We start from the raw sequence: 10,901 nt of genomic DNA, 5'->3' as shown, positions 1-10,901 counted from the left end.
GCAATGAAATTGCTGTTAAAACAGTAAACAACAAAGTCCAATTCATATCTGTTGTATCATATCTGTCAAAACAAGATGTATTTCAATAAATGGCGGAGGATTTTACGGCATGGCATATTTTAATGGAGGTCTCTGGTTATCAAGAGGTACAGTATATATATATGTAGTATATACTACTAGGGGAGCTTTAGTCAAATCTATTGACAGATACAAAAATGACAAGAACCTATTTAAATACACGCCTGTGCATATGGCTGTGACTGGTAAAACAGTGATTGGTGCAGACAATTCTGATGGAGTATTCTGTCTTAACAAGGATGGTCACGTCTTGTGGGAAATGAGGGACAAATGATTGAAGAACTCCCGTGGTGTATTTGTATCTGACGGTACCGTGTTTGTATGTGGATTCATCTCTAACATCATTGTAATGTTCAACAAGGAGGGGAAACTTATCGGAGAGTTACATGATGAAACGCTTGGTTGGAGGAATCCTTTCAATTTGCAATACGATAGAAATAAAAACGCTCTTATTGTTGTATCGAACCGATCAAATACTATAAGTGTACTTAGTTTTATTGATCCGAAAAAAAACGAACATAACATAAATGCAGATGATGATATGTAAGGTGATATTAAACATTAAACAAAAAGTATCCCTAAAAAAAGATACTAGGCCGAGGTAAATCTGCTTTTCTTGCAAAAATTATTTCGGATTTCTGTATTTATGAAGAAATGTTTGAAGTGCCTGTTTGATGATGTAATAATGAAAATTATTACTTGTTCAAATTCAAAGTTATGCAAGGTTATTTTAACAAACTGTATTACGAGTTGGTGTATTGTGCTCTTTTCTATGGTAATATCTTTCTTCTACAACTTAGAAGCGATTTTTCGACCAAGAACAAAACGTACCACAGAAACTAGCTCTGGACGTTGAAAAAGTTTGACCAATTACTCTTTGACCAAAGTCTGAATCAGTCAAACAATTTCCCTTTTTCACGAATGCAAGAATGTCAATAGTCATCGTTTATTGTTATATTGTTTCAAGTTATGTAATATTTTACTATTGAAAGTGATATATAATTGTTAAGAATGATAATTAGTTTTAATTGTATTTCTTACCTATATTGACTTATCCAAAATAATGTTTCACAATAATTCCATACAAATCCACTATTAAATCCATGAGCAAAATTCGAAGACGCCACCACATACAAAACATATACTGATTCTTATGATTTAATTTGTACATGTATCAAAAAATGTTCGCTTCAATTCGTTTTTATCATTGTGTATTATGAATGTCGGTTTGGGATGAAACAGAATTTATTTAGCAATGGTATTTTAGGTTTAAAGCAATTAATTAGGTAACAGAAGTATACTCAATTCGAAATTTCGACGGGTTACCGAAAGGCACTTTAAATCCGAAAAACAACGTAAGGAAACTAGCTGTGTAAGCTCTAAAAAAATAAGGAAATTAATTACAATTGATAAACCAACGTTGGCGGTTATATAGATATGTCATTAATGTGCATAAATAGATGAAAATTATTAATTTTAGAATCTATATGATTTGAACAAATCAAACACTTATTTGTCATAAGTAATTGAGAGCCGGATAAATTCGTCACCATTATTGCTTGTCTCGTGATTTGGGCTTAATAATGATATTTTAAAATCAGTATAAAATTATTTGCGGGGGGAAACATGGTGAAAGAGAAATTAAATGTTTCTTACATATGAAAACGTTAATGTCGTTTCGATCGTGCATATCCGAAAACAGATCCACCTACATGAACTTATAGGCTGTGCATGAACTTGTACTTCCACAATTCAGTTTCAAGCGTAAATAAATATAATTGTGTGTTTTGAACACAGGAGGTTACTTTGCAGCTATAATAATGTGTGAGTGACGTTACATTTGTGTGTACAATAAAGATTGCAACCTGCGTCTTTATAGGTAAAACGGTATTTTTAAAAGCGAATATAATGTAATATGAAAATATAATTTGAAATGTCTTCATGTCAAAGCTAGTAAGTCAATAGAAATCAATACAACTTAAATATTATCACGAGTTCGAGCCTCACTAATTGTTTAACGTTGTTTTTCGTTTTTCGTTCCAAATTTAGTGTTTATTTTTTACATTAGATGCAAATGAATTAGAATACAAAGGCAATTTCGTTTAATTTTCTTTAGATATACTGGAAATAATGAGTTTTATCCTACGTTGTGTGTAGTATGTAGTAGTCATAGTACATTTGCAGTGCACGAGTATTTCGTGCAAAATTCACTATAGTTGAAACAAGTTGTGTACAATTATGCATTCCGTATAAGGTTGCACATGTATGCATTCCGTATAAGGTTGCACCAACGTGCTAAATATGGTTACATTTAAAACAAAAGAAAAAGTGAAATTGAGACGTTAATAGAAAATAACGCAGTTTACATAATCTTTACAAGAACGAACACAAACTATTCTTACTTGATTAATCATTATACAGAAATACCTTTGGAAAAAGGTACATTCCGGACCTGGCTGTCATATTTACCTAGAAATTTACCAGACAACCTTACCTACTGTGTTACGCTGACAGTTAGTAAATTTGTTGAAATTTTAATATTTGCAAGCCTGTTTGACTTAAGATAATTAACATTATATGATAACTGTTTTTCACCGTTATAGTAATAAACCTAAACGCACAGAATGTGATGTGAAGAACTCGAATAACATTTTAAGAAAAGAAAACACTTTTAAAATACAGCATAATTTAGTGTTTTATGAAAGTGAAATCATATTCTGGTGTTTTATGAACATACAAACATATTTATTTTTTACCATAACTCTACTAATATCTAGACCCACAAATTATTAAATTTGAACATGATAAAAGTGAATTGAAAAATGCCACCTTTAACGTTGAAAAAATGCATGCATCATCTTAACAGTCTGAAGATAATATATCAATTCTTCAAAACTGTAATAGTGTAATTACATTTACCAACAACTGTGTATAGCTCTGGTGTTTGTAAAAAGAAGCAGATTGGAACTTAATATCAAATAAAATTTTACATGCACATCAATTGAGAAACAAATCACACCTCGATACACAAGAAGTTCAGAATTAATCTTGCACTGTGTAAGGTACAGTGTATGTATCCGCCTTTTATTGACTTAGGCAGCACACCACACTAAATGAAGCCGCAGCTTCGAATGGCCAGGGAGGATTTCATGGATATAGTGACTATTGTGGATTTAAATGACTGGTTGTCTTTAAAATGCATTTTTAGCATGAAATTTGTTTTTGTGACATGTAATATGATCATTGGCAAATTCGAAAACATGATTAGAAATCACATGCTGATAATTATTGATGTCAAGGTCGCCATTGTTTGTAAACATTGCTTTTAAACAGCATGCTCGGTGAAAACAAGTAATTTTACAGGGGGGTACAAACTTTCAGCAATAGCAAAAAATCTACAAGGCCAAGCACCTATTTCTTTGTGATATTTTGCATGCATAGGGAGTTGCTAAAGCAGTGACAGAGTTTTTGTAGACCGTATATTTGCAGGTATTTTTTGCCGGAGGGATGAAAAATGTTGTTTTGGGTCTCGGACCACTATAGATTTTTGGCTTTTACGGAATGAATTGGAATTTTTTTAACTGCCTGACTGTTGAACATGGGATGATTTCATTACAGATTTGCAATGGTATGACATATATGTTCTTAACAAAATGTGTTTTCTTTTTCCAGGTTGTGTAGTTTGGGATCAGATTTATCAGACATATTGCTTGTAGGACATTGACGGCAGAAACTTGAAATTTAGTGTGGAGTGCTACCTTAAGGCAGCACACCACACTAAATGAAGCCGCAGCTTCGAATGGCCAGGGAGGATTTCATGGATATAGTGACTATTGTGGATTTAAATGACTGGTTGTCTTTAAAATGCATTTTTAGCATGAAATTTGTTTTTGTGACATGTAATATGATCATTGGCAAATTCGAAAACATGATTAGAAATCACATGCTGATAATTATTGATGTCAAGGTCGCCATTGTTTGTAAACATTGCTTTTAAACAGCATGCTCGGTGAAAACAAGTAATTTTACAGGGGGGTACAAACTTTCAGCAATAGCAAAAAATCTACAAGGCCAAGCACCTATTTCTTTGTGATATTTTGCATGCATAGGGAGTTGCTAAAGCAGTGACAGAGTTTTTGTAGACCGTATATTTGCAGGTATTTTTTGCCGGAGGGATGAAAAATGTTGTTTTGGGTCTCGGACCACTATAGATTTTTGGCTTTTACGGAATGAATTGGAATTTTTTTAACTGCCTGACTGTTGAACATGGGATGATTTCATTACAGATTTGCAATGGTATGACATATATGTTCTTAACAAAATGTGTTTTCTTTTTCCAGGTTGTGTAGTTTGGGATCAGATTTATCAGACATATTGCTTGTAGGACATTGACGGCAGAAACTTGAAATTTAGTGTGGAGTGCTACCTTAAGGCACACACCACACTAAATGAAGCCGCAGCTTCGAATGGCCAGGGAGGATTTCATGGATATAGTGACTATTGTGGATTTAAATGACTGGTTGTCTTTAAAATGCATTTTTAGCATGAAATTTGTTTTTGTGACATGTAATATGATCATTGGCAAATTCGAAAACATGATTAGAAATCACATGCTGATAATTATTGATGTCAAGGTCGCCATTGTTTGTAAACATTGCTTTTAAACAGCATGCTCGGTGAAAACAAGTAATTTTACAGGGGGGTACAAACTTTCAGCAATAGCAAAAAATCTACAAGGCCAAGCACCTATTTCTTTGTGATATTTTGCATGCATAGGGAGTTGCTAAAGCAGTGACAGAGTTTTTGTAGACCGTATAGTTGCAGGTATTTTTTTGCCGGAGGGATGAAAAATGTTGTTTTGGGTCTCGGACCACTATAGATTTTTGGCTTTTACGGAATGAATTGGAATTTTTTTAACTGCCTGACTGTTGAACATGGGATGATTTCATTACAGATTTGCAATGGTATGACATATATGTTCTTAACAAAATGTGTTTTCTTTTTCCAGGTTGTGTAGTTTGGGATCAGATTTATCAGACATATTGCTTGTAGGACATTGACGGCAGAAACTTGAAATTTAGTGTGGAGTGCTACCTTAAGGTAAAATGAAATTTTTTCAATGCTTGTTTTTTCTTATTAAACTTTGTGTAAATACTCTAGAATACACACTGACTACAATGATGATGAAATTTCATAATAATATTAAACACAGTGTCAGAAAGTCAGCTTTAAAAAGGGGAGGTAACTCAAATTCCAGAAATTCTTTGTGAAATGTATTAAAGGTGCTGTGTCTGCTGTGTTGATTACACCTACTTATTCTAGGAGATACAGCTTTAGAAGAATGCTAATTTTCACATATAGAGCTATGAAGGTTAAATTAGATGTTGTTTTCCTGCTTTTTGTGACTTTAAATTTAGGAAAAAGGCATGCATTTAATGAATTTCAGCTGTATGTGTGAAACATGGCCATCCGAAGTGTTTCGAGTGATGCAAAATCATTGTATGGAGGTAAATTTTTGCTGGAAATCACTTTTAAGGGCAAGTGGATATATAATCTAGGTTTTCTGGTGAGATTGTGACCATTTTAAAGCTGAGCGAGCAAGATCGACTAGTCGGAAAATTTGGTTTTTGCACTGTCACTTGGTGAATTTCGATTCCCTAGGAGACCCACATTGTGATGTCTATAATGCTGTGAAGGCCCTGACAAATGCTTTGTCTCTTTGTTTTTGACTTTACACATAAACCTATATGAACATTGTGCATGCCAAATAGATTTTCTACTGTGTAGGACTGAAAAAATAGCATATATTAGTGTCTGGCAGGAACATATCTGATATATTTTGTGCCCCCCCCCCCACAGTGTCACATGAAGCCAGTTTATTCTTAAACTGTATGGCAATTTGTTGAATATTTCTTCCATATCATATGACATAAGGATATATTTGTGCAAATTAGTTGTATAGATAGTATGGAACCCATTTTGTCTACACCTTACATTGGGAATTCTTTCTTTTTCAACATGTACTAAAAACAGCGTGCCGAGGGCTGAAAATGGGGTAAACGGTATAGTTCATTAAAGGCACATATAAAGAAAAGCAAACAATTCCTAGCAAAATTAAATCATTTTATTTCTTGAAATATGCATAAATTTGCAGAAAAAGTCTGTATAAAGTTCAGCAATCAATGTTAAGGTGCTCCTTAAGGCAGCACACCACACTAAATGAAGCCGCAGCTTCGAATGGCCAGGGAGGATTTCATGGATATAGTGACTATTGTGGATTTAAATGACTGGTTGTCTTTAAAATGCATTTTTAGCATGAAATTTGTTTTTGTGACATGTAATATGATCATTGGCAAATTCGAAAACATGATTAGAAATCACATGCTGATAATTATTGATGTCAAGGTCGCCATTGTTTGTAAACATTGCTTTTAAACAGCATGCTCGGTGAAAACAAGTAATTTTACAGGGGGGTACAAACTTTCAGCAATAGCAAAAAATCTACAAGGCCAAGCACCTATTTCTTTGTGATATTTTGCATGCATAGGGAGTTGCTAAAGCAGTGACAGAGTTTTTGTAGACCGTATATTTGCAGGTATTTTTTGCCGGAGGGATGAAAAATGTTGTTTTGGGTCTCGGACCACTATAGATTTTTGGCTTTTACGGAATGAATTGGAATTTTTTTAACTGCCTGACTGTTGAACATGGGATGATTTCATTACAGATTTGCAATGGTATGACATATATGTTCTTAACAAAATGTGTTTTCTTTTTCCAGGTTGTGTAGTTTGGGATCAGATTTATCAGACATATTGCTTGTAGGACATTGACGGCAGAAACTTGAAATTTAGTGTGGAGTGCTACCACACCACACTAAATGAAGCCGCAGCTTCGAATGGCCAGGGAGGATTTCATGGATATAGTGACTATTGTGGATTTAAATGACTGGTTGTCTTTAAAATGCATTTTTAGCATGAAATTTGTTTTTGTGACATGTAATATGATCATTGGCAAATTCGAAAACATGATTAGAAATCACATGCTGATAATTATTGATGTCAAGGTCGCCATTGTTTGTAAACATTGCTTTTAAACAGCATGCTCGGTGAAAACAAGTAATTTTACAGGGGGGTACAAACTTTCAGCAATAGCAAAAAATCTACAAGGCCAAGCACCTATTTCTTTGTGATATTTTGCATGCATAGGGAGTTGCTAAAGCAGTGACAGAGTTTTTGTAGACCGTATATTTGCAGGTATTTTTTGCCGGAGGGATGAAAAATGTTGTTTTGGGTCTCGGACCACTATAGATTTTTGGCTTTTACGGAATGAATTGGAATTTTTTTAACTGCCTGACTGTTGAACATGGGATGATTTCATTACAGATTTGCAATGGTATGACATATATGTTCTTAACAAAATGTGTTTTCTTTTTCCAGGTTGTGTAGTTTGGGATCAGATTTATCAGACATATTGCTTGTAGGACATTGACGGCAGAAACTTGAAATTTAGTGTGGAGTGCTACCTTAAGGCAGCACACCACACTAAATGAAGCCGCAGCTTCGAATGGCCAGGGAGGATTTCATGGATATAGTGACTATTGTGGATTTAAATGACTGGTTGTCTTTAAAATGCATTTTTAGCATGAAATTTGTTTTTGTGACATGTAATATGATCATTGGCAAATTCGAAAACATGATTAGAAATCACATGCTGATAATTATTGATGTCAAGGTCGCCATTGTTTGTAAACATTGCTTTTAAACAGCATGCTCGGTGAAAACAAGTAATTTTACAGGGGGGTACAAACTTTCAGCAATAGCAAAAAATCTACAAGGCCAAGCACCTATTTCTTTGTGATATTTTGCATGCATAGGGAGTTGCTAAAGCAGTGACAGAGTTTTTGTAGACCGTATATTTGCAGGTATTTTTTGCCGGAGGGATGAAAAATGTTGTTTTGGGTCTCGGACCACTATAGATTTTTGGCTTTTACGGAATGAATTGGAATTTTTTTAACTGCCTGACTGTTGAACATGGGATGATTTCATTACAGATTTGCAATGGTATGACATATATGTTCTTAACAAAATGTGTTTTCTTTTTCCAGGTTGTGTAGTTTGGGATCAGATTTATCAGACATATTGTTGTAGGACATTGACGGCAGAAACAAATTTAGTGTGGAGTGCTAAAGGCAGCACACCACACTAAATGAAGCCGCAGCTTCGAATGGCCAGGGAGGATTTCATGGATATTAGTGACATTGTGGATTTAAAATGACTGGTTGTCTTTAAAATGCATTTTTAGCATGAAATTTGTTTTTGTGACATGTAATATGATCATTGGCAAATTCGAAAACATGATTAGAAATCACATGCTGATAATTATTGATGTCAAGGTCGCCATTGTTTGTAAACATTGCTTTTAAAACAGCATGCTCGGTGAAAACAAGTAATTTTACAGGGGGGTACAAACTTTCAGCAATAGCAAAAAAATCTACAAGGCCAAGCACCTATTTCTTTGTGATATTTTGCATGCATAGGGAGTTGCTAAAGCAGTGACAGAGTTTTTGTAGACCGTATATTTGCAGGTATTTTTTGCCGGAGGGATGAAAAATGTTGTTTTGGGTCTCGGACCACTATAGATTTTTTGGCTTTTACGGAATGAATTGGAATTTTTTTAACTGCCTGACTGTTGAACATGGGATGATTTCATTACAGATTTGCAATGGTATGACATATATGTTCTTAACAAAATGTGTTTTTCTTTTTTCCAGGTTGTGTAGTTTGGGATCAGATTTATCAGACATATTGCTTGTAGGACATTGACGGCAGAAACTTGAAATTTAGTGTGGAGTGCTACCTTAAGGCAGCACACCACACTAAATGAAGCCGCAGCTTCGAATGGCCAGGGAGGATTTCATGGATATAGTGACTATTGTGGATTTAAATGACTGGTTGTCTTTAAAATGCATTTTAGCATGAAATTTGTTTTTGTGACATGTAATATGATCATTGGCAAATTCGAAAACATGATTAGAAATCACATGCTGATAATTATTGATGTCAAGGTCGCCATTGTTTGTAAACATTGCTTTTAAACAGCATGCTCGGTGAAAACAAGTAATTTTACACGGGGGTACAAACTTTCAGCAATAGCAAAAAATCTACAAGGCCAAGCACCTATTTCTTTGTGATATTTTGCATGCCTAGGGAGTTGCTAAAGCAGTGACAGAGTTTTTGTAGACCGTATATTTGCAGGTATTTTTTGCCGGAGGGACGAAAAATGTTGTTTTGGGTCTTGGACCACTATAGATTTTTGGCTTTTACGGAATGAATTGGAATTTTTTAAACTGCCTGACTGTTGCACATGGGATGATTTCATTACAGATTTGCAATGGTATGACATATATGTTCTTAACAAAATGTGTTTTCTTTTTCCAGGTTGTGTAGTTTGGGATCAGATTTATCAGACATATTGCTTGTAGGACATTGACGGCAGAAACTTGAAATTTAGTGTGGAGTGCTACCTTAAGGTAAAATGAAATTTTTTCAATGCTTGTTTTTTCTCATTAAACTTTGTGTAAATACTTTAGAATACACACTGACTACAATGATGATGAAATTTCATAATAATATTAAACACAGTGTCAGAAAGTCAGCTTTAAAAAGGGGAGGTAACTCAAATTCCAGAAATTCTTTGTGAAATGTATTAAAGGTGCTGTGTCTGCTGTGTTGATTACACCTACTTATTCTAGGAGATACAGCTTTAGAAGAATGCTAATTTTCACATATAGAGCTATGAAGGTTAAATTAGATGTTGTTTTCCTGCTTTTTGTGACTTTAAATTTAGGAAAAAGGCATGCATTTAATGAATTTCAGCTGTATGTGTGAAACATGGCCATCCGAAGTGTTTCGAGTGATGCAAAATCATTGTATGGAGGTAAATTTTTGCTGGAAATCACTTTTAAGGGCAAGTGGATATATAATCTAGGTTTTCTGGTGAGATTGTGACCATTTTAAAGCTGAGCGAGCAAGATCGACTAGTCGGAAAATTTGGTTTTTGCACTGTCACTTGGTGAATTTCGATTCCCTAGGAGACCCACATTGTGATGTCTATAATGCTGTGAAGGCCCTGACAAATGCTTTGTCTCTTTGTTTTTGACTTTACACATAAACCTATATGAACATTGTGCATGCCAAATAGATTTTCTACTGTGTAGGACTGAAAAAAATAGCATATATTAGTGTCTGGCAGGAACATATCTGATATATTTTGTGCCCCCCCCCACAGTGTCACATGAAGCCAGTTTATTCTTAAACTGTATGGCAATTTGTTGAATATTTCTTCCATATCATATGACATAAGGATATATTTGTGCAAATTAGTTGTATAGATAGTATGGAACCCATTTTTTCTACACCTTACATTGGGAATTCTTTCTTTTTCAACATGTACTAAAAACAGCGTGCCGAGGGCTGAAAATGGGGCAAACGGTATAGTTCATTAAAGGCACATATAAAGAAAAGCAAACAATTCCTAGCAAAATTAAATCATTTTATTTATTGAAATATGCATAAATTTGCAGAAAAAGTCTGTATAAAGTTCAGCAATCAATGTTAAGGTGCTCCTTAAGGCAGCACACCACACTAAATGAAGCCGCAGCTTCGAATGGCCAGGGAGGATTTCATGGATATAGTGACTATTGTGGATTTAAATGACTGGTTGTCTTTAAAATGCATTTTCAGCATGAAATTTGTTTTTGTGACATGTAATATGATCATTGGCAAATTCGAAAACATGGTTAGAAATCACATGCTGATAATTAT

The 10,901-nt window shown here is 34.4% G+C and overlaps 2 long non-coding RNA genes across 4 annotated transcripts; both read left to right on the top strand.

Moving 5' to 3' along the window:
• The first annotated feature begins 3,901 nt into the window (after window positions 1–3,901).
• LOC132724054 (uncharacterized) lies at window positions 3,902–7,529 on the top strand. 3 transcript variants are annotated; one of them, XR_009624844.1, is made up of 5 exons: window positions 3,902–4,235; window positions 4,419–4,597; window positions 5,087–5,178; window positions 6,857–7,026; window positions 7,515–7,529. It is a non-coding gene; the product is annotated as an uncharacterized LOC132724054 (long non-coding RNA). The 3 variants fall into 3 exon arrangements; XR_009624845.1 differs by lacking the exons at window positions 3,902–4,235; window positions 4,419–4,597 and adding an exon at window positions 4,740–4,764; XR_009624846.1 differs by lacking the exons at window positions 3,902–4,235; window positions 4,419–4,597 and adding an exon at window positions 4,878–4,902.
• An 856-nt stretch (window positions 7,530–8,385) lies between these two features.
• Window positions 8,386–10,354, top strand: LOC132724055 (uncharacterized). Its single transcript, XR_009624847.1, has 4 exons — window positions 8,386–8,662; window positions 8,849–9,028; window positions 9,516–9,607; window positions 9,954–10,354. It is a non-coding gene; the product is annotated as an uncharacterized LOC132724055 (long non-coding RNA).
• Window positions 10,355–10,901: the final 547 nt, after the last annotated feature.

This window comes from Ruditapes philippinarum, unplaced genomic scaffold (assembly GCF_026571515.1).
Source record: "Ruditapes philippinarum isolate M1 unplaced genomic scaffold, ASM2657151v2 ctg15260_1_1_1_1, whole genome shotgun sequence".
NCBI lineage: Eukaryota > Metazoa > Mollusca > Bivalvia > Venerida > Veneridae > Ruditapes > Ruditapes philippinarum.
Note: the sequence above shows the minus strand (reverse complement) of the source record. Positions and strands in the feature narration are given on the sequence as shown.